The sequence below is a fragment of the Pristis pectinata genome, chromosome 2 (assembly GCF_009764475.1).
Source record: "Pristis pectinata isolate sPriPec2 chromosome 2, sPriPec2.1.pri, whole genome shotgun sequence".
Classification (NCBI taxonomy): Eukaryota; Metazoa; Chordata; class Chondrichthyes; order Rhinopristiformes; family Pristidae; genus Pristis; species Pristis pectinata.
In genome coordinates, this window is record NC_067406.1 from 69318067 (window position 1) to 69342601 (window position 24535).

The window sequence follows — 24535 nt, forward strand, 5'->3', positions numbered from 1 at the left end:
TACAGGCCTTCATTATTCAAGGTTGGAGCAGGGAGGCAGTGCTCCAACTTTATAAAACGTTAGTCAGACCTCAGCTGGAGCATTACATGCAGTTCTGGTCACTACACTGTTTAAAAGGTGTGATAGCACTGGAGAGGGTGCAGAGGAAATTCATCAGTTATGAGGAGAGAATGGAGAGAGCAGGTCTGTTTTCCTTGGAGAGAAGGAGGTTAGGAGGGGTATAGATAGGGTAGGCTGCAGCAAACATTTCTCTATATCAGAGGTAGATAAAATTAGAGGACGAAGAATTAGGGTAAGAAGTGAGAGATTTAGAGAGGATCTGAGGGGGACATTTTTCATCCAGTGAGTGGTGAATACCTGGAATACCCTGCCTGAAAGAGTGGTGGAAGCAGAGTTGCTGACAGCATTTAAGAGTGCCTAGATGAGCACATGAATCGCCAAGGCATAGAAGGCTATGGGCCAAATGCTGGAAGATTGGATTAATATGGATGGGTGTCCACTGGTTAGTGTGGATGTGGTGGGTTGAATGGCCAGTTTCATGCTGTAGGACCCTATGTCTCCATGACTCCATGTACACAACTTACATCACCTCAGAAAAATATTAACAATGAACATATCTGTATTGGGAATAAATGGGTAAAAGACATCTGGGCAATACATTCTGGGCATATAAACAACATATTCACTCATTCTGTATTTAGCATGATCAGATCATTATAATATTGCTACAGCTACAGGAAATCATAAATAGTTCATATGCTGCCAAACTAAACAATTTTTTTCCATATATCAATAGTTAATATAAAATACCTCAGTATTAAACTTACCTTTCACAAAGGAAGATGGCTGTGGGTGTTGGAGGTCAATCAATCCAAACAGTTCGCTCTCATTTATCAGCAAGGTGATGGAAGGTTCAGTGCAAGATCTTCCTATTTGTTCACATTTAGTATCACTTTGTGTATTGTTTATTTCATGCCTTTTACTTTATCTGCAAAACATTGGAATTAATAGACAAAGGAAGAGCAATGTCCATGTTGTTCACCTCTTATGATCCTTAGAGTCTCTGAGTGCAGGAGCTGTTGGCAGAAGTAATCAATCTCTAACAAATATTCTCTGACAGAGCTAGAGTTAGTAAAAGGAAAATTCCACACGATGGAGACATTTGGGAATCATGTCCAAAGTTAACTCTTCCTCCTAAGTATTCTGCATTTATCTTAGGTTTCTAGTTATTCAAACTGTACCCAAAAAATTTATTTTCTAAAAGAAACCTAGCCATTTTTCATTTGAATAAAACATTTCCATTATTTTACTTTCCATTCCCTTACCAAAATAATTTAAGTAATTTTACCTTAACCTACCACAAGAAACTGATCATATTGAGTGAAATGCTAATTTTTTTATTGAAATCAATGGAGATTAATAATGGGCTAACTGTGAAACCAGCATTCCACACAATCCTATTGGTTCCCAGTCTAAACTTGATTAAAATTGCCCAACCTTTAGGCATAAGATAGTTCTGGTGTATGATGTTGAGAGAGTGCTGAGGATGAAGGAGCTTGGGAGGAGCTGGGGTGAAATAGCTTGGGAAAAGTGAAGAACCTTCACAAGATGACTGGAACAACAGATTTAGGCATTTTTTTTAGTAATCCTGGACATTAACCATGTTTTGAACAAATCCTGCATTAAATTTGTATTTGAACTGAAAGGTTTGTTTCGTCCCTTAGAAACCAGCTTTCAGCAAAACAACTAATTGCTACAATAATTGTAGGTTGGGGTAGATTGAGGATGACTGAGATCAGTGCAAAGCATCACCAGTACATCTCATTGCCTAAAGGAGTTTCACAGTGAGGACAGGGTCCTCTGAGTCGGAGTACAGGAAGGAGAGAGAGAGCTTAGTGACATAGTGTTATGACAATAACCTTTCCCTCAATGTCAGCAAAGCAAAAGATCTGGTTATTGACCTCAGGAAGGGGGTCAGTGCACATGCACCTGTCTACATCAACAGTGCTGAGGTCAAGAGGGTTGAGAGCTTCAAGTTCCTAGGTGTGAACATCACCAATAGCCTGTCCTGGGCCAACCATATAGATGCATTGGCTAAGAAAGCTCACCAGCACCTTTAATTCCTCAGGAGTCTGAAGAAATTTGGCATGTCCCTCTTGACACTCACCAATTTTTATTGATGCACCATAGAAAGCATCCTATCTGGATGCATCATGGCTTGGTATGGCAACTGCTCTGTCCATGACCACAAGAAACTGCAGAGAGTTGTGGACACAGCCCATCACATCACGGAAACCAGCCTCAACTCCTTGGACTCTATCTATACCGCTCTCCGTCTTGGTAGAGCAGCCAGAATAATCAAAGACCCCACGCACCCTGGACAGTCTCTCTTCTCCCCTCTCCCATCAGGCAGGAGATACAAAAGCCTGAAAGCACGTACCACCAGGCTCAAGGACAGCTTCTATCCCACTGTTATAAGACAATTGAACGGTTCCCTGGTACATTAAGATGGACTCTTGACCTCACAATCTACCTCATTATGACCTTGCACCTTATTGTCCACCTGCAGTGCACTTTCTCTGTAGCTGTGACACTTTACTCTGCATTCTGTATTGTTTTACCTTGTACTACCTCAATTCACTGTGTTTTTCACTGTACCTCGGTACAAGTGACGATAATAAACCAATTCAATTCAATTCAATTCAGAGGGAACAAAAGGGAAAAAGTAAAGAACTCGATGTTCCCATTCAGTCTCCTTTCCACCTTTAATATTTGAGGGAGATATGCCCTGAATCTGCAGGGCTTCCTGATTCATGGCTTTAAGGATTGGATGTATGTCCCAATTTATTTTTTCTCTCTGGCTTTTGGGCTACAGTGCCACATCACACAGCAAGAATTAGTTTATGGGTGTGTCAAAGGCTTACGTATTTGTCCAAGGCACCCTGATATCATGCATGGTACGTATGACATGTACCATGCAGTTAACTGGATGGGGAGGTGACAGAGAAGAGGACAATGGAAGAAAGTTATAGGAAGACTTAGGTTTCCTGTGTACCCATGTGACCACAATATTTTGTATGTCATGTTTGATGTGAGTGCAAGAACAGCTAATGACTGTATGACTGAAATGAAAGGGGCTGAGTTTAATGTCCCCTGCTAATTGGAGAAGCAGCTGAAGTGATGTGTGTCTGAAAGGAATCGCTATGCTGCAGGAGATATCATCTGTAGTAATTCTTACTTCCCCCCACAGCTTGTTAAATCATTAAACATTTTATCCTGCACTGCATCCATGCACAGGCAGTGAGGTCTGATGTATCCATGTATTGTGCAACCACATTACTCCAACTCTTACCACTTGCTACAGTGCTTGCCTTGGGTCTTCCTTTTCTCTGGAGGAGAAAATGTCCTTCATTGCTCAGGAAGGACAGATAGGAGGAACTCCACTGCAGCATTAGAGAACTTTGGCACTTTTATATGTGCCAATGCCATTCAATTTCTTGCTTGCAAGCCAGCAACAAAATAGAAAGGAGCAACCTTCCTTATGTTGACTCTGAGCCTGACTGGATTCTTACATCCCTTAAATACGGGATACTCGTTCTGACCCAAACTGTTCTAGTCAGCTTAGCTTTTCATTGCCTATTGAGGCCTGATCTTCCAAGTGGCTCAGTCCTTGTGGAGATTTCATTAGATGAATGGGCTGATCATCCCACCGTTGTGGAACTCAAAATAAAATAGCAGAGGTACACAGAGAATGAATTAAAGAGATGTGGAAAAACTGTTGCAAGAGATGCATGATAATTTCTTGTCTGCTGGAAAAATCCGATTGAGATCTATTACTCCTTTGGAGGAGCTCCAAAATTCCACAGCTAATCCAACCATATCCCACAGAAGTCAGCGTCTGGATATGACTGGTTCTGACTTTGTGACAATCATCCCAGAATGTACTAGAGGAGATGCAGCTTACAAGCCCACCAACATAAGGGAAGGCGCTCTCTTAACTGGGACACTCCCAGCTGTAGTCTTCAAGGAGACCTGGTGAATTGTTGATGGTGGAGTGCCTTGTGTGACCAAATAGGCCAGATGACCCAAGCAAGAATGAGAGGATCGCCTCAGTTGTTGCTTGGTCCAATCAGAAATGTGCCAACCTCTCCTCACTCGCGGTAGTGTAGCAGTTAGCATAACGCTAATACAGCACCAGCGACCCGGGTTCAATTCCGGCCACTGTCTGTAAGGAGTTTGTACGTTCTCCCCGTGTCTGCGTGGGTTTCCTCCGGGTGCTCTAGTTTCCTCCCACATTCCAATGACGTACAGGTTAGGAAGTTATGGGCATGCTATGTTGGCGCCAGAAGCATGGTGACACTTGCAGGCTGCCCCCAGAACACTCTACACAAAGATGCATTTCACTGTGTGTTCCGATGTACATGTGACTAATAAAGATAACTTATCACCAGGGACGGGCTCCTGACATCATCAGCCCAGCCCAACCACTTACCCCAAATTTTCCAGCTTGGGTTATTTAGCAAATGGACCTGATGTGTGGAGTAAGGAAATTAGGAAGATTTCCTTTTCGAAAGTTCATTACGATCAGCAGTAGAGTTTCTCAGTCAGAGGCACCTGCTTTTTCAGGGTTGAGAATAGAACTTTTGAGAAAAGACTTGTAAAACAAGCTCATCAAGGACAGATAGAAGGAGCCTTTGCTGCAGCAACAGAGAACCTTGGCACTTTTATATGAGCTGTTACCATTCAATTTCCTTCAGTTGCAGCTGTATTTTGATTATAACATGGGTTAGAATGTAGAAGTAAATAAAGTAATCCTTAGGGTTCAAGGTACCTCATGAGAAGTTCTCAGAGGTCTGCGGTGACTTTCACATTCCTGCTTAAGGCAAAAAATGCAGAATAAAGGATTTGTATTATAAACATCTGAAATGATACCAGTATCTGATATTACACAAGTCTAGTTGCTAGGTGTGATTTCAAAACAAGAATAAATTCATTTTATCTGCCTTGACAATTGATTGCCCCTGCAGCTAACACGTAACAAGCAGACAATTATTTTTCTTCATTTCTAACTGAAAGCATTTCAGCCAGTTTTCCATTTTAGGATAATGAAACTGATGTGAATCTAGCACCTGATCGTCACTGGAGTTGTCCTGATCTGCTGTCAGAGCTGTCGAGGGAGATCAGTAAAAACGCTGTCAATGATTATTTGTAGCTGTTTGCTTCTGTTGTCTGGAGTTAGTCTGGGAGTTCTGGAGATCTCCCAGAGAAAACCGATGGTCTATAATTTAGAAAGCAAGTAGAAATACCCAGTGGACAGACAATGTCTGTAGAACACTTGCACAAATGTTTTACAGCTGGATAAAAATGTATTTTCTTTCCTTGACAATTTTCTTTCCTCACCTCTTTTGGAAGAATTGGCTCTTTGCCATTGCAGCTGTTCACCCAATGGTAGCTCACTTCAAGATCTGTGTGAGGATCAATAAGGATTGTTACAAGACTATGGCAACTAGAGCCAAGCCTCACTCAATACTCTCACATGCTCATGTTCAGCAGGAATCACTGGGTAATTCTGAAGATTGGTAGCAAATTCTCCCTACATGGTCTAAGGCACTGAGGTAAGTTGCAGCACTCGTAGTCCAAAGTAAAATGGCTCAGGTAAACTCACTACTGATTTTCATATTTTCCCCATATTGGCTGAAAAAGCAGCACTATGCACTTACCATCTGCCCATTTGTCCAATGCCCATCCTTTTAGATAACCCACGGCCCCATAATATTTTGGCAGTGCCTGAATGGTGGATATGTTCATCTTCACCATTCTAACTTATTCTGGAATGTTGACCTTTATTGCAGGAGTATGGAGTATAAAAGTTGGGAAGTCTGATGTAACCACAAGATGCTGGTGAGATCACACATGGAGTATTGTGCACCATAGTTAAGGAAGGATATACCTGCACTGGCAGCAATGCAGAGAAGGTTCACTAGATTGATTCCTGGGATGAATAGGTTGAGGTATGAAAAAACAAACAATCTGCTGGATGAACTCAACGGGTCGAGCAGCATCTGTGGCTTACTTGCCTCTCCATACTTGGTCCTGATGCAGGATTTCAACCCAAAATGTTGACAATTCCTTCCCTCCCACAGATGTTGCTTGACCACTGAGTTCCTCCAGCAGCTTGTTTGTTGCTCCAGATTCCATAACCTAAAGCCTCTCGTGTTTCTGAGGTATGAAGAAAGTTTGAGTGAGTTGGGCCTATTCTCATTCGTTTAGAAGAATGAGAACACTTATTAAAATGTGTAAGATTCTGAGAAGGATGGACAGGGTGGATGCTGAGAGGATTTTTCCTCTAGTAGGAGGGCATATTTTCAGAATAATGGGTCACCCATTTCAGAGAAAGATGAGGGGGAAAGTTCTTTTCTCAGAGGGTCGTGAATCTTTGGAACTCTACCCCAGAGTTCTGTGGAGGTGGAGTCATTGGATTTATTCAAGGTAGAGATTAACAAACATTTAAACCATGAGGGAGTCAGGAGGCATGGGGAGAGAGTAAGAAAATGGTACTGAGACCAAGATTGGATCAGCCATGATCTTAATAAATGGCAGAACAGGCTGAAGATACAATTGGCCTGCTCCTGCTTCTGTTCCTTATAGAACATACAACATGGAACAGTACAACACAGTACAGGCACTTTGGCCCACGATCTAACCCTTCCCTCCTACTCAGCCCATAACGCTCCATTTTCCTTACATCTATGTGCCTATCTAAGAGTCTTTTAAATGGCCCTGTTGTATCAGCCTCTACCACCATCCCCGGCAGTGTGTTTACTCTCCGTGTAAAAGAGCCTACCTCTGACATCTCCCCTAATCTTTGCTCCTCTGACCTTAGACTGATGGCCTCTGGTATTGGCCACTGCCGCTCTGGGGAAATGGTGCTGGCTGTCCAGTCTATCTATGCCCCTCATAATCTTATACACCTCTATCAAGTCACCTCTCATCCTGCATCACTCCAAAGAGAAAAGCCCTAGCTCATTCAACCTTTCCTCTTAAAGCATGTTCTTCAATCTAGGCAGCATCCTGGTAAATCTCCTCTGCACCCTCTCTAAAATTTCCACATCCTTCCTATAATGAGGTGACCAGAACTGAACACAATACTCCAAGTCTTTTCTAACCAGAGTTTTATAAAGCTGCAACATTACCTCACAGCTTTTGAACTCAGTCCCCCGACTAATGAAGGCCAGCATGCCATACGCCTTCTTAACCACCCTATCAATTTACATGGCAATTTTGATGGATCTATGGACTTGGATCCCAAGATCCCTGTGTTCTTATGTCTGCTGAATTCTAAGAACAATGGAGGTTCATAGTATAATTAATAATGTAAAAGTAGAAAAACAAACCATTCTGCACAACTGATCTAAATTGGTATTTATACTTCATGTGAGCCTCCTCCCATGCCTCCTATCTGTCTAGAAGTTGATGCACGCAATACCAAGAAATAGCACTGTTCAATTGAAAGTCGATTTAATCTAGAGTAGAGCGATTCCATGTGCAGTTCTAGGACTCTTAGCACTGTATTGAATTTCAGCTCCTCATTCTTTGGCATGATCTTTGTTCTCCACAGCATTTATCTTCTTGCACTAAGCTCCCCCAAATGACAATGGCAATAAGTGCAACTCACAAAATGCACCGAGAGTGAGATTTTCAACCTCACTGATCTGAAAAACAACAGTTTTTTCTTTACTCACACAATAACCCATTTATACTGATTGTGTGTCCCCTGAAACCATGTTATTCAAACTTTGTCCTGTAAACCCCTGTGACTTCTGATACCTGCAAGTCCAGACTGCTTTTCCAGTGAGGGTCCCATGGTCACTCTCAGTTTTCTCGCCACATGAATGTTCCACACCACTGCTGTTGGTCCCTGCCATATCTCACACTTTAATCCTCACCCCAAATGCCATAATCAAGAAGAGAAGATTTTATCCATTTTTTCCTTCAGCTCAAAGGAGCCGGCAGAGTCACCAAGGGCATTTGTCAACATTGTGCAGGTCCACCTCCCCACCTCCACTACCCAATAGAGTGCACGTGTCCTTACAGAGACTTACAAGTAATCTGTTTCCAGTAGTGACTTGCAAGTCTCTGTAAGGACGTGTGCAATCTATGGGGAGTGGCTTGTGTAGTTCTAGAGGGTCTCTGTGGTCACTGTGTAGCCACTTTCTTCATTAGCCTGTCCGGAATCCCTGGGAGTGCTCTCCCACATTTCTATCACCGTTGTCAAATCTATTCATTCAGCAGCAACATCCACCCGTAGCTTGAGGAATGTTACTCGCATTGTAGTACGTCCTTTTAAGAGTTGGCTTCAGAGATTGCAAACAGCAGCAGGAACTTGGAGCCCATCAAAAGGGAATGCCATGCTGAAACTGATGATTTCATTTGGAGTGCGGTGTTGTTCAGGGAAACCCATTAACGCTGTTCTATGAACTTCAGAAGTTTCTGTTCTTTATGGGGCTTTCACAAACAGCATTAGGGTGCTGCTCTAATACAACTAGAAGATAGTTATGCAATTTCTTGCCTATTAATTGTTATTCATGTCTCCCTTACATGTTTATGCAGCATCCTTAAGTACATCTATGCCAGCTATCTCACTTGGTATTGCAATTTACAACTTGGTATTGGTATCGGTATTGGTTTATTATTGTCACTTGTACCAAGGTACAGTGAAAAGCTTGTCTCGCATACTGATCATATAGGTCAATTCATTACACAGTGCAGTTACATTGAGTTAGTATAGAGTGCATTGATGTAGTACAGGTAAAAACAATAACAGTACAGAGTAAAGTGTCACAGCTACAGAGAAAGTGCAGTGCAATAAGGTGCAAGGTCACAACAAGGTAGGTCGTGAAGTCATAGTCCATCTCATTGAATAAAGGAACCGTCCAATAGCCTTATCACAGTGGGGTAGATGCTGTCCTTAAGTCTGGTGGTACGTGCCCTCAGGCTCCTGTATCTTCTACCCAATGGAAGAGGAGAGAAGAGAGAATGTCCTGGGTGGGTGGGGTCTTTGATTGTGCTGGCTACTTCACCAAGACAAGGAGATGTAAAGACAGAGTCCAAGGAGGGGAGGCTGGTGTCCATGATGCGCTGGGCTGTGCAGTTTCTTGCGGTCCTCAGCAGAGCAGTTGTCGTATCAGGCCGTGATACATCCAGATAGGGTGCTTTCTATGATGCATCGGTAAAAGTTGGTGAGAGTCAAAGGGGACAAAACCAAATTTCTTTAGCCTCCTGAGGAAGTAGAGGCACTGGTGAGCTTTCTTGGCTGTGGCATCCACATGATTTGACCAGGACAGGCTGTTGGTGATGTTCACTCCCAGGAACTTGAAGCTCTCAACCCTCTCGACCTCAGCACCGTTGATGTAGACAGGTGCATGTACACCGCCCCCTTTCCTGAAGTCAATGACCAGCTCTTTTGTTTTGTTGACATTGAGGGAAAGGTTATTGTCATGACACCATTCCACTAAGTTCTCTATCTCCTTCCTGTACTCTGACTCATCGCTGTTTGAGCCTACAACGGTGGTATCATCTACATGTAGTTTCTCTTGACCATTTGTACTAATGGTCCCAAGTTTTGCTTTCCACAACAAGCAAATATTTTCTGTACCTCATCAAATCTTTCATCATTTTAAAGCTTTGATTTTGTCATCCCCTTTATTTTTGTCTTTTCTTTCATTCCATTTTCCAAAGAAAAAATCCACAGCCTGGTTCATCTTTCCTGATAAATATATCCTTGTAATTTTTTAGAGTCATTAAGTTATACAGCATAGAAACAGGCCTCACGGCCCACCAAATCTATGCCAACCATCATCCTCATCCATACTAATCCCACTTGTCTGAATTCATTCCATATCCCTTGATGCCTTGTTCATTCAAGTACCTATCCAAATGCTTCTTAAATGTCATTACTGTTCCTGCCTCCACCACCTCAACTGGCAGTTCAGTTCAGATACCAACCATTTACCAAAAATTTACCTCTTAGATCCTCTTTAAACTACCTCCCTTTCACCTTAAACCTATGCCTTCTAGTTTTAGACACCCCTACTATGGGAAACAGACATTGGCTATCTACCCATTCTATCATGTCACCTCTCAGTTTCCTTTTCTCCAGGAAAAACAGACCCAGCCTATCCAATCATTCCTTCTAACTCAAGTCCTCCATTTCAGGCAACATCCTTGTGAATCTTTTCTGCACCCTCTCTAGCTTAATCACATCTTTCCTGTAAAGTAGCGACCAGAACTGCACACAATACTTCAAGTGCAGCCTAACCAACATTTTGTAAAACTGTAACATGACATTCCAGCGCTTGTACTCAATGCGTTGGCTAATGAAGGCGAGCATGCCATATGTCTTCTTCAACACCCTATCTATCTGTGTTGCCACTATCAGGAAACCATGTACTTGTACCTCTAAGTCTTCCTATTCATCAACAGTCTTAAGGGCCCTGCCATTCACTGTGTATGTCCTTTCCTGGTTTAACTTACCAAAATGCATCATTTCACACTTGGCTGATATAATTCCATCTGCCATTCCTTCCCTCACTTTTCCAGTTGATCCTGTTGTAACCTTAGACAACTTTCTTCACTGTCCACTATACCACCAATTTTGGTGTCAACTGCTAATGTAATAATCATGCCACCTACTTTCTCAGCCAAATCATTAACATAATAGATAGACAGCAGTGGACCCAGCACCAATCCCTGCGGCACATCACTGGTCACAGGCCTTCAATCTGAAAAACTATCTTCCACTACCACCCTCTGCCTCTTACCACAAAACCAATTTTGTATGCAATTGGTCAGCTCACCCTGGATCCCTTATGTTCTAACCTTCTAGACCAACCTACCAAATTCCTTGCTGAACTCCATGCAGACACATCTACTCTCCTGCCCTTTTCAATTCTCTTGGTCACCCCTTCAAAAAACTCAGTCAAATTTGTGAGACATGATTTCCCATGCGCAAAGCCATGTTGACTATCCCTGATCAGTTCTTGCCTTTCCAAATGCAGATAGATCCTTTCCCTCAGAATCCTTTCCAGTAACTGTCCCACCACTGATGTAAGGCTCAATGGCCAGTAGTTGCCTGGCTTGTCCCTTCATAAATAAAGTCACCACATTAGCTATCCTCCAGTCTTGTGGTACCTCACTGTGGCTAATGAAGTTATGAAAGTTATTTCTGCAGTGCATCAGTATACTTTTCATCATGTAAAGACCAGAACCATGGATGATAATCCAAGTGCATGGTTGCTGAGGGTTGACACAAGCTGAACATGACTTATCCGCTTTTCAGTTCTGTTTAACTTGTGTCACACTTAATGCCTCTGTACCTTTACTTAGCGGTTGATTCGTTGAGTAGTTCCAGGATGTTCTGCTTATATAATCCTAGATTCCTTTGGTCCTCTGTTACTAACCGAGAAGTATATGCTCTCCCTAATCTTCCCCTCACTTATCTGCAGTGAGATTAACTTGCCAATTAATGAAATATACTGTGGATTTGTGTTCAAGCTATTATCTCATTATTACCTTCTCATGAAGGAGATAGTGTTTGGCTGAAAGATGAGATGATTCAGCAATACACAACTTCACCTTATTTGGGGAGAAAATCCTGCTGATTTTTTAAATTATTTGATATTTGTGTATAATTCTAGTTACCTACAATTAGGTAAAGTGGGTTGTTCTTGCAGTAGTGGACAAGTGGTCATGAATCAACAACGTTGAGCATGATTTGTGGTTGGGTCTCAGGAAGTGTTACCACTGTTTTGAAGACTCCACAGATGCAGAGACAGGAATCATAGGAAGTAGCTGGAGAAGGTATTGTACTTGTTAGAGATGAAGAGATGAATGATGATCAGATAGAATTGCCCAAAATCATGAAAGGTCTCAAAACTATTTCTATTGGCAGGAGCACCGAGAACCAGAAGGCACAGATTTAGGGTGAAACATCAGCTAGGATACAGATGCACTAAGAGTGGCACAAGTGAAAGAATACCATTAACAACAAAGAGAACATGAAGAGAAATTTCTTTGGTCAGAATGGAATGTCTCAAAGAGCAATGGAAGGATATTCAATTGTAACTTTCAAAAGAAAATTAAATAAGTACTTGAAGAGAAAGAGTTGTGGCTTGAGATTAACTGGATAGTTCTCACAAAAAACTGGTAACAGCTCAATGGGCTGAATGGCCTCCTTCTAATTGGTAACTATGATTCTTTGATTCTACGTGGGGAAGCAGGAGATGTTCCTCCATTTGGGGTTTCTTCAACATTGATCTTTCACATTTTGCCTAGAATGTGCCCATGAACAATGATCTCAATTTAGCAGGCATTGGTATCACTAAAGCAGCTGTTTGCCAAAGGTAACTCTATAGAGCCTGTTGCTGGAGACATCCTCATTACATTTTCCTGTTCTCTTTTGTCTGCATAGTGGAAGAAGTTCCTGATGTCTAATGGTAAAATTTTTTAAAAATTTTATTTACAGCGTGGTAACAGGCCCTTCTGGCCCAACGAGTCCGTGCCGCCCATTCTAAACCCCAAATTACCCTACCCATACATCTTTAGAACGTAGGAGGAAACCGGAGCACCCAGCGGAAACCCATGCAGACACGGGAGAACGTACAAACTCCTTACAGACAGCGACGGGAATCGAACCCCGATCGCTGGCGCTGTAATAGCGTCGCGCTAGCCGCTATGCTACCGTGCCGCCCAAAGCAGTGGCCCATATGGCTCTCTTCTTGTTGGGTTGTTTCTATACAAAAATTAAGGATCCATGCCCAAGTGCCCAGCTTATTTGTTGTGCTGTTACTGCTGGCCCTGTGCCAATATGGGTTACCAGGTAAAGTGCATTTATTCTTTAGTCATTCAGAAGTGTGTTTTGCCTGGAGTGAAGGTGGAACCTCAAGTCTTCTCGGTGCCCATTTCTTAAAAGCTTTTAATCCAGCTTTGAATGAATTTGGCAAAACTAAACAGCCCTGAAGGAAGAGGAGTCCTGTAATTCTGAAAATCATTCTATTGAAGAGACTAAAATAAAAGAAAAAAAATTACTTGGAATTTTATAATGAGCTATTACAATCTGAGAAAATAAAGCAAGTAAATGAACAATAAATTTAAACTTTGCATTGCAATTCCTCTGAATAAACCTAGTCATCCAGAATATAAATGTAACCACAATATAGAAAAGTAGTGAAGTACAAATTAGAACATGTTGGAAATGCTCGGCAAGTCAAGCAATGTCAGTTGAAGTAAGGATTCAATTTGCATTTCTTCCTCATCACCAGTCATTTCCAACATCACCTTTTGTTTTCAGCTTTCAGCAACAACTCTAACTTGCATTTCACAGCATTAACACATCTCTTTTTCTGTTTTGTCTCAAAATTCCCTCATTAATCTAGCAACCAGATCACTCCAGTTGGATCGTGTCGCCAACCCTGGACTCATTCAGTCAGGGATATTCCCTTTGTTCTATCCACTTCCTCACTCTCTCTGCAACTGAAAACTTGTTCTCTCACTTTTCCAGTTCTGATGAAGGGTCTTGGTTGAAGACCTGAAGCATTAACTCTGTTCCTCTTTCCACAGATGCTGCCCGACCTGTTGTTTCCCTCTAACTCCTAAGGCCCATTGAGAATCAAATGCACAAGTGAGAACTTCTTATGAAAACCAAAACTATCTTGTTCATTTGCCATCTCTTTCTAACTCAGTTTTGCACTGCTCCCAGTCATTCTCTCTATTTGTCTCTGAGATTGGGCATTCTTAGACTCTGAGCTTTACAATACACCTATTTTGTCACGAAAGTTCTGCCTTCTGATTTCTCCATGGCTTAACTCTCAAACCCATTTCCAAATCCTTCCCCAAGGTCTCTTCCTTCAACTGATCCCTAACCTGCCTCAAAATTGGATGTACCCGAGTCCTAGGCTACTATCTCAATGCAAATTATTTAAAGTCCTTTTCCAATTCAAGAGCAGTGCCCACATTGAACTTTTGGTTGTGTACTTCCCACAATTATTCACCCTGTAATTATTTACTTAGAAGATCAGATACAGCATGTCCCTGAGTTTCTAGTATGTGCTTCCAGTGGACGAAGCTCCAGCTGAGAACATGAAATTGAAAAATTACCTCCACTATATTGATGTTAATAAATCATCATACAAGAAGTTCTTCAGAATTGTTTCTGCTCTACAGCATTAACATAGCCAGATCTCAATGGCAGTTTCTGTTTGTGTGATTATGTTCTTGCTAATTTGCAAATATCAAAAATTGTTGACATTAACAAATCCTGATTTTCTGGTTCTGATTATCTGCCGTTGTTTGCTTATAACCTTTTGCAGATCAGTTGCACAACTTTTTCCTGTTCTGATGAAACATGACAGCAACACAATGTTTTCTCTTTGTAGAAACTGCCTACCCAGCTGAGAATTATCACAACATTTTATTTTTATATCAGAACATGATTTTCTGCTTCAGGCTTTGTTTAGGATTTTTGGATAATTTCAGGTTTCAATCATATGCCACATCCTCCATTACAACATTAATAAGGTGATAGTGTGGTCACAAACTTATAGAATGGTTCTGTAATTGGCCAGTTCATCACACTGCAGGTAAGGGCGGGTGGTACATTTTGAGAGGAAGATTAAGGAGGGTAAATGCTGCCGGGAGAATAAGGAAGAAGATCAAAGGAGAGTAGGATTACAAAAGAAGTAGCAAGAGGTTGGGCATGAACATAATGGCGGGGCAGGGGCTCAGTTACGAGGCAAGTAATTCTAAAGCCTAGACTAACAATTCAGAGCCCTGAATTTACCTCTCACCATGACCTCTGTAGAATGTGAATTTAGTTAATTATCTGGAATTAAAAAACATAAAGTAGTCTTTAATAACCATGACCACTAAAGATCAATTTTATCATAAAAACTCAAATGATCTACTAATGTCCGAGGTCTGTATTCCTTCCCCTCTGTGTGACTCCAGACCCACAATTATGGTTGACTCCAGCCTCACAATCTACTCAGTAATACTGTGACAGATATAGCGGAACAGAGAAAGAATAAAACCATCCACCATTGACCTGGGCACTGAATTTGGACACAGCAAAGTCACTCCCAGTTCAGTAGCTTCCTCACAAATATCTGGTAACTAGTGTCCAAAGGCGAAGAATTGACTGCAAGCTAGTCGAACAACAGCCGGACATAATTGTACTCAGTGAAGAATGCAGATGTACAAACAATGAGGTGCCAGTTTAGTGAAGCTGCAACATTGGACTACATGTGTGCCAACAGCATAAACAAAATGCAATAGACAGAGCTAAGTAATCTCACAATCAACAGATCAGATGAGAGCTTTACTGCCTTGCCTCACCTAGTTGTGAATGGTGGTGGACAATTAGCTCAAGCCAACACAGTGGCAGTGCAGTTGGCATTGCTGCCTCATAGGTCAGATTACGTCCTGACCTCAGGTGCTGTCTGTATGGAGTTTGAAGTTCTCGCTGTGACTGTGTCAGTTTCCCTTGTCTGCTCTGGTGTCCCCCATGTGCCAAAGATGTGCAGGTTGGTAGGTTAATTGGCTACTGTAAATTGCCCTTGGTGTAAAGTATCAGGAGGGGATAGGGAAGGGAGTTGATGGGGATGAATGAGGAGAAATGTCATTAGTGTAGATGAGAGCTTGATGGTTAGCATAGATGAGGTGGGCTGAAGGGCCTGCTTCCATGCTATATGACTATGACTCTAAAAAGTTAAAAGGATCTAAGAACATCCCCATCCTCAGGATAACAGTGTTGGCGTGTGAGTGAAATATCCGCCTGAGATTCCCCCTATCACAAAAGCCTTTCTCAACCAATTCAATTCACTCCACATGATATCAGGGAACAACTGAGAGTATTGGATACAGCCAAGGCTACTGGTCCAGAAAACATCCAAGCTGTGGTGCTGAAGACCTGTGCTCCAGAATTAGTTGTGCCGCTTGCCAAACTGTTTTAGTACTGTTACAATACTGGCATCAACAGATCAATGTGGAAAATTGACTAGGTATGTCCTATTTACAAAAAAAAGATCTGAATGCACGGTTTGGGGCCAGAGAGAAATGATAAGTAGAGAAAACTAAATCCCTGTATTATTTATAACAAGACAGATGAATTAAGGGCACCAATAGACATAAATGACTATGATATAATAACCATTATAGAGACGTGTTCACAGGTAGCCCTGATCATAAAAATGGATTGAAGTCAGTAGAGAGAAAGGATCTCAGTTCAGACAATCAAAAAGTAGAATCAGTTTGGTGGTGCTAAGAAACAACAAGGTACAGAAAACTGTTGGGAGCTGCATCTAAATTCCCAAGCAGTAATGTAACATAAGGCATAATATAAATCAGAAAAATTTTGGTACATGTAACAAGGGTTATACAACAATCATGGGGGGCCTTAATCTACATATTGACTAAACAAACAAATTAGCAGTAATAGTTTGGAGGATCAATTCGTGGGGTGTATAAAGGATGGCCGAATAGATTAGTTTGTTGAGCTAATGAGAGAACAGGCTATGTTGGGTCTAATATTGACCAATGAGGAAGAGTTAATTTATAATCTGATTATTAAGGAGCTTTTAAGGAAGAGTGATCATTATATGATTGAATATCACCTGAAGTTTGAAAGTTATTTAATTCAATCTGAAATCAAGAACTTACACAAATTATGAGGTATAAGGTGTAAGTTGGCTATGTAGATTGGGAAACTATATTAAAAGATGTGACAGTAAACAGGCAATGGCTAACATTTAAAGAATTAATACATAGTTTTTGTTAAATATATAGCTCTCTAAGGCACAAAAGCCCAACTGGAAAAATGGTTCAACTATGGTTAACAAGAGAATTGAGTTTTAAATAAACCAAAGCATTGGGAGAAATTCAACATTCAGCAAAGATGTATCAAGGCATTTATTATGAAAGGAAAAATAGAAATTGAGAGTAGTTTAGTGAGAATCATAAAAAAGACTCTAATTAATTCCAAGGGTGTTTAAAAAGGAATAGATTAGCAAAGATTAATGTGGGTCCTTTATAAATTGAGATAGGTGAAATTAGGTTTGGGAATAGGAAATGACAGAGAACTGAACAAGTACTTTTTGATCAATCTTCATGGAAGAATTCATAGAAGTAGTGAACAACAAGTCTAAAGTGAATGAGAAGCTGAATATAATCAGCATTAGTAGAGAACCAATAAACCCCAGGGACCTGATAACCTGCATCCCAAGATTTTGAAAGAGGTGATAATATAGATAACATATGCATAATAACAGATAACAGAGATAACAGATCCAAAATCCATACATTTTGTGACAGTTCCTAGTTATTGGAAGGTAGCAAATATAAGCCCCTTGTTAAAGAAAGAAAGGAGAGAAAGAATGGGGTACTATAGACCAATCTGTCTGATATCAGTAGGAGGGAATATGTTAGAAACAACTATTGTGGAAGTGGTAGCAGAATACTTATAAACGTAATAAGGCTGGGCAGAGTCAACATTGATTTATGAAAGAGAAATTATTTTTGAAAAATCTGTTAGAATTTTTTGAGGTCAAAACTAGCAGAATAGATAAGGGTGAGCCAGTGGATGTGGTACATTTGGACTTTGATAAGGTGCCTCACAAGAATTTATTAAAGACAAATTAGAACGCAAGAGATGGGTAATATACTGGTGTGGATTGACTATAAGTTAACAAAAGGAAAATAGAATAGGAATAAATGGGCCATTTTCTGGTTGGGAAGCTGTGTCTAGTGGTGCTGCAGGGGCCCCACCTGTTCACAAGCTATTCACTATATAGGTCAAAGGTTTTGTTTAGGGGAAGAAGTGTACTACACTGAAGGTGAAAGTAGAAAACGTTGGTGATACTCAGGCATTCATGGTATGGTATGGTATGGTATTGATTCATTGTCAGGTGTACCGAGATAGTGAAAAACTTTGGTTGTGTGCCATCCAGGCAGATCATGCCACACAGAGGTACACTGAGGTAGTAAAAAGAAAACTGAAATGCAGAATATAGTGTTGCTGCTACAGATAAAGTGCAGTGCAGGTAAAAAAAATAAAGTGCAAGGGCTGCAACGAGATAGATTGGGAGATCAATAATTCATTGTTAGCACATGAGAGATCCGTTCAAGAGTCTGAGAGAGAAACAGAGGCGTAGTTGCCGGTGAATTATTTTTCATCAGTAACTTCTGAACTGCTGAGTTATTCCAGCATTTTCATTTTAGTTTCAGATTTCCAGCATCTGCAATATTTGCTTTGCCATATATCCATGTTTGCTGACAATGTTAAGCAGGGTGGTATTGTGGGCTGTGAGGAGGATGCAGAGAGAAGCTTCTGGAGAAATAGAGAGACTAAATGCTTGGGCAAGGACATGGCAGATGGAATATAAAGTTAAAAACTGTGACGTCATCCACTTTGGGAGGGGAAAATATAGAAAATCGGAGTATTTTTTGAATGTTGAGGGATTGAAAGGTGTTGGTATTCAGAGCACTCTTGTACATGAACCACTGAAAGTTAACATGCAGGTAAACAACCAATAAGAAAGGCAAATCATATGTTGGCCTGCAAGCACTATGTAGAATCATAGAGTTTTAGAGTTGTATAGCACAGAAATGGGTCCTTGGCCCACCACATCCATGCTGACCTTTTGCCCATCTGCACCAATCCCACTTGTTTGCATTAAGTCCGTATCCTTCTAAGCCTTGCTGATTCAAGTAACAGTCTAAATGTCTCCTAAATATAGTGGTTTTATCTAATTTCACCATATCTTCTGGCAATGAATTCCAGGTATCAACCAACAGTCACATACATGCAGGTGAAGCTAACAATTAAGAAGGAAAATTGCCTTCGTTGCAAGAGGTTGCGCATACAGGAGCAAGGAGGTCTTAACTACAATAACACAGGACCTTGGTGATACTACACCTGGAGTATTGTGTTCAGCTTTGGTCTCCTTACTTAAGAAAGGATATACTGTACACTCCATAGATGGAGTACAGTGAAGGTTCACTGATTCCTGGGAGGGAAGTTCTGTCATATGAGGAGAGACTGGGTCAACAAAGCTTATGTTCACTGGAGTTTAGAACAACAAGAGATCTCATGGAATTGTACTAAATTCTGGCAGGGTATGACAGGCTGGATGCAGGGAGGAAGGATGTTTCCTCTGGTTGCTGGGTCTCGAGCAAGGATCACAGTCTCAGTATAAGGAGAAATTTCTTCCCCAGAGGCTGTTGAACCTGTGGAAATCTCGATCACAGAGGGTTGTGGAGGGAAAAAGCTGGATATATTTTAAAAAGAGGTTAATAGATTGCTAGACACAAGGAATCAAAGAGTGAGAAAAATGAGTGGGATTACAACTGGATCTGGATCCTTTGCAACTGGATCCTTGACTTCCTGACCAATAGATCGCAATCAGTAAGGATAGGCGGTAACACTTCTGCCACGATTATCCTCAACACTGGTGCCCCACAAGGCTGCGTCCTCAGACCCCTATTTTACTCCCTATACACTCATGACTGTGGCTGGATTCTGCTCTAACTCCATCTACAAGTTTGCAGATGACACCACCATAGTGGGCTGGATCTCAAATAACAACAAGATGGAGGACAGGAAGAAGATAAAGAGCCTAGTGGCATGGTGTCATGACAACAACCTTTCTCTTAATGTCAGCAAAAAAAAAGAGGTGGTCATTGACTTCAGGAAGGGGGGCGGTGCTCATGCTCCTGTTTACATCAACAGTGCTGAGGTCGAGAAGGTTGAGAGCTTCAAGTTCCTAAGAATGAACACCACCAATAGCTTGTCCTGGTCCTAACACATGGACACCATGGCCAAGAAAGCTCACCAGCGCCTCTACTTCCTCAGGAGGCTGAAGAAATTTGGCATATTCCCGTTGACGCTCACCAATTTTTATTGATGCACCATAGAAAGCGTCCAATCCAGATGTATTACAGCTTGGTATGGCAACTGTTCTGCTCGAATCAGCAAGAAAGTGCAGAGACTTGCGGACACAGGTCAGCACATCATGAAAACCAGCCTCCCCTCCATAGACTCTGTCTACACTTCTCACCATCTTGGTAAAGTAGCCAACATAATCAAAGTCCCCAACCATCCCAGACATTCTCTCTTCTCCCCCCTCCCATCGGAAAGAAGATACAAAAGCCTGAAAGCACTTACCACCAGGCTCGAGGACAGCTTCTATCCTGCTGTTATAGGACTATTGAACAGTCCCCTTGTATGATAAGATGGACTCTTGACGTCACAATCTACCTTGTTATGGCCTTGCACCTTACTGTCTGCCTGCACTACACTTTCTCTGTCACTGTAACACTTTATTCTGCATTTTATTATTGCTTTTCCCTTGTAGTACATTAATGTACGCATGTGATGAAATGATTTATATGGATGGCATGCAAAACAAATTTTTTCACTGTACCTTGGTACATGTGACGATAATAAACTAATTTAAAACCAATTTGTATCGAGATAAAGGATTAGCCACAATTGTTTGGCTGAGCAGGTTTGCAGAGCCGGATGGCCTCATTTTGCTTCTAATTTTTGATATTTCAATGGAAGCACTTTGCAGGTTTGGCTGGGCTTGGCAGAAAGTGGCAAGCATTTGTTTTACCATATACTGTAATTACACACAGAAGATAGATCTATCTATTTCTTTTCAGAAAACAACAGCCTGAATGTACATGCAAATATTGTTGCCAAAGGCAAGATGCAATTGAAGTGTACATATTTGCATAGCAAGTGAAGACATGAACACTGAAAACTTAAGCAATTTGATATTAGAGCTGTGTGTGAAATAATTTTGAAATGTATTTTTATTTACTGTGTTTGAATCATATGTTCAGACTCCTTTTTGGTGACTGGCCAATGCTGGATGTTAATCATTGTCCATTCGGTGGCAATGCACCAAACTCAGAAATGTACAGCACATGCAAACACTGCAACCATGATGGATGTGGAAGCTTAGTCATTGTGTTCATAGATTTCAAGCATCAAGGGAATCAAGAGGTAAAGGGATAGTGCTGGAAAATGCCACTGAGATAGACGATCAGTCATGATCTTGATAAATGGCAGAATCAGCTCAAGGAGCCAACTTGCTATATCCGTATGGATCCTGGGGGAAGTGAGATGAATCATCTACTCAGCTCTTCTGCCCAAACCTGGTTGTAAATGCCACAGCCTTATCTATTGCGCTCACTGAGGCATTTACAACCAGGTTCAGACGGAGCCTCCTTCTCTTGTTAATTGACGACCTCCTTACAATTAGAGCTTTGATTTGATCTGTTGGTTGAGAGATTGCTAAACTTTGGTCATTGCCTCCTGTTTTTGCTGTTTGCCGTGGAGTAATTCATTGCAACAAGTGGAATGGTGTGGAGGTGCTACATCTCTCATGCAGTGTACATTCTTGTTACTTTCCTTGTGTCCTTTCTATAGCACAGTAGTGTTGTGGTTAGCATAACGCTTTACAGCGCCAGGGACCTGGGTTCAATTCCAGCTGCTGTCTGTAAGGAGTTTGTACATTCTCCCCATGTCTGCGTGGGTTTCCTCCCACATTCCAAAGCTGTATGGGTTAGGAAGTTGTGGACATGCTATGTTGGCGCCGGAAGAATGGCGACAAATGCGGGCTGCCCTCAGAACACTCTACGCAAAAGATGCATTTCACTGTGTGTTTCGATATACACGTGACTAATAAAGATATCTTGTCTTACCTTCAGTGCTTTGACTTTGTTCAATGTGGAGGAGCACTGAAGGGGGCCTGTAGATGGTAATCAGGAGGAGGTTAGGTTTTCCATGTTTGATCTGATGCCAAGTTGAAGCCACCCAGGGTATGTCCTACTGATAGGACAGGACCTACCCAAGGATTGTGATGGCAGAGTCCAAATGGTGCATAAGGTAGCACTCTTTGAGTACAAAATGTCAAGCTGACTTCCCAAATTCAACTGGAAGCAATGTTACTCTGACTGAATGCATGTCTAGATCAATGTCAGGTTCCATCCAGCTTTATTTTTTCCAGGTTTCAACGTATTATTATTGGTACAACTGAATGGGTTGTTGGGCCTTCAGTGCATCAATCACATACGGGCCAGGCCACACCAGGTACAGATGGCAGATTTGCTCCGCTGAAGATCATTCGTGGGTTTATATGAAAATCCCTGTAATTACCAGCTTGCTTATTTCCCACCCTACTCTCCAATAAATTCCACCCTGCCTGTGCCAAAGTTCAGTGCTGGACAGCAGTGGATGATCCAACCTTCCAGGGACTGGGGAGGCAATCCGCTCCTTCTCTGTTATTTAGTTATCCTACTGGGAAGTGTGAGGGTGGGAATACTAAGTGAGAACAGAATTGTCCCTGTGGTTAAAAAGCCAGCCAATGTTGCCATGTAGAGTGAAGAATGGGGTCACTCAGGCACAACACTGGAAGACTGCACCAGCATCAAACCTTTTAGTAACCCACATGGCACAGCTTGTCAATCGGCAAAATACCAGCTTATTCCTACTCTTTGTTTTGTATCTTTAACCAACACTCAATCCATGCTGGTATATTATTCCAATTCTATGTGCTCTAACCTCTTTCATCAATCTCATGTGTGGGACCTTATGGAAACCCTACTAAAAAGGACCTTTGGTTTGCTAATTGCATGGTCTGTCTTCTAACATCCTTCAGTGAGCAGGGCACAATGACTGGGAACACATATGAAAACGCCATCTTGTGTACAGCAGCTCAATGGCCCTCCTCAAACTCCTGCTCCCAGTGGCCGAAGAGTTGACCCCGAATCAATTCATGGATTCCATCCAGCTACGGCACAACGGACATGAGCTTCACTGTGTGACCTCTCCAAGGGAATTGCCGGGAGCACCATCAACCACTATATGTGGTGTTTTGTGACCTCACTAAAGCCATTGCTCTTTCATTTGATAGGGACTGTGTAGCATCCTCCCCAAATTTGGCTGCCTGTAGAAATTAGTCTCCGACTTACCTTTACTTCATGATGGCACGCAAGCTGTGACTCTACTCAATGGTCTACAATGGATCCAATCTCAGTGCAGACTTGGGTCGAGAAAGGCTAAGCCATCACTCTGACACATTTTCACAATGCTGCACCTCAATCTTCAACTTTTGCTGGAGTGGATCCAATCTAAAGAATGAATGGGAAACTGTTCAATCTACTTCATCTTAACTGCAGAACCAAGGTTACACTTACCCCACATAAATGCTATGACTAATCAGAGGCTGAGTATTCTTCAGTGACTGACTCACCTCCAGACTCCCGAGGGCTTTTCTGCTATTTACAAGAAAGACCCAATGGTATGATGGAATATTCTCCACTTGCTTGGATAAATGCAGCTTCAACAGCTCTCAGGAACCCAATACCATCAATGCAGCCAGTTTGATTGACACCCCATCACTAGTTTAAACAGTGAATCCATTCACCAATTGTGCACAATGGCCTCGATTACTCTAGATCAACTACAGCAAACCTGTGACCCACGCCATCAAGAAGGACAAGGGCTATTGGATAGTTGGGAATGCTACCACCAGCCTATTTCCCCTTAAAGTCCCGCATCATCCTGACTTGCTGTTCCTTCATCATCACTGGATCTAAATCCTGGAACTCCCTTCTCAACAGCCCTGTGTGAGTATCTTCATCAGAGAGACTGCAGCATTTCAAGAAAGCAGCTCACCACCAGCTTCTCCTGGGAAATTAGGGGTAGACAATGAATGTTGGTCTTGCCAGCAATGCACAAATCTCAAAAGATGAATAACTTAAAAAAATATTGCTAGGAAACCAAGATAAATTTCCCTACTTGTTTGGGAATCTAGAGCAACTGAGCACTGATAGGCTCTATTCTGCTTCTTAACTTATGCTCCCAAGTGCAATTATTAACATTTATTGGAAAATGTCTGAGAAGGATTTCAAAAGGAGATGATCTTTGTCATCAAAATGGAGAAAAGCCAAAGGGCTTTGCATGCCATTCAACCCAATTATTTTATACACAATGGATGAAATGTATTTAGAAAGCAGTGGCATATTCTGACATGAATTATGACATTGCACCACACATGAAGGGATTTGCCAAGCACATTTATCAAGGAGACAGATTCTCCTATGGGGCACGAAATCCTTAAAGGGTTGAAGTACATAATACAATATTAGTATCAACCGTGTGAATACAGACCTGCGTTTGATCCTGACCTTGGTACCGCCTCAGTGGAGTTTCTACATTCTCCCCGTGACCGTGTGGGTTTTGTTTGAATGCACCATGTCCCAAAGATGTGCTGGCAGGTTATTTGGGTACTGTAAATTTCCCCTAGCATAGATTGGTGGCAAAAGGAATCAAAAGGGAATTGAAAAGCATGTATGGGAAAAAATAAGTTGCAGGGTAAATTGGTTTATTATTGTCACATGTACCGAGGTACAGTAAAAAACTTGTCTTGCACACTGTTCATACAGATCAATTCATTACAACAGTGCATTGAGG

General features: G+C 41.6%; 1 long non-coding RNA gene across 1 annotated transcript in view; it reads right to left on the reverse strand.

The window, feature by feature from the left end:
• Window positions 1-20331, reverse strand: part of LOC127567484 (uncharacterized) — a 29000-nt gene extending 8669 nt beyond the window's left edge. Inside the window, exons 1-2 of the long non-coding RNA XR_007955881.1 lie at window positions 20216-20331; window positions 828-988 (exon numbers count right to left, since the gene is read on the reverse strand). This is a non-coding gene — a long non-coding RNA (uncharacterized LOC127567484). The remainder of the gene's footprint in view (window positions 1-827; window positions 989-20215) is intronic.
• Between the last annotated feature and the right edge of the window lie 4204 nt (window positions 20332-24535).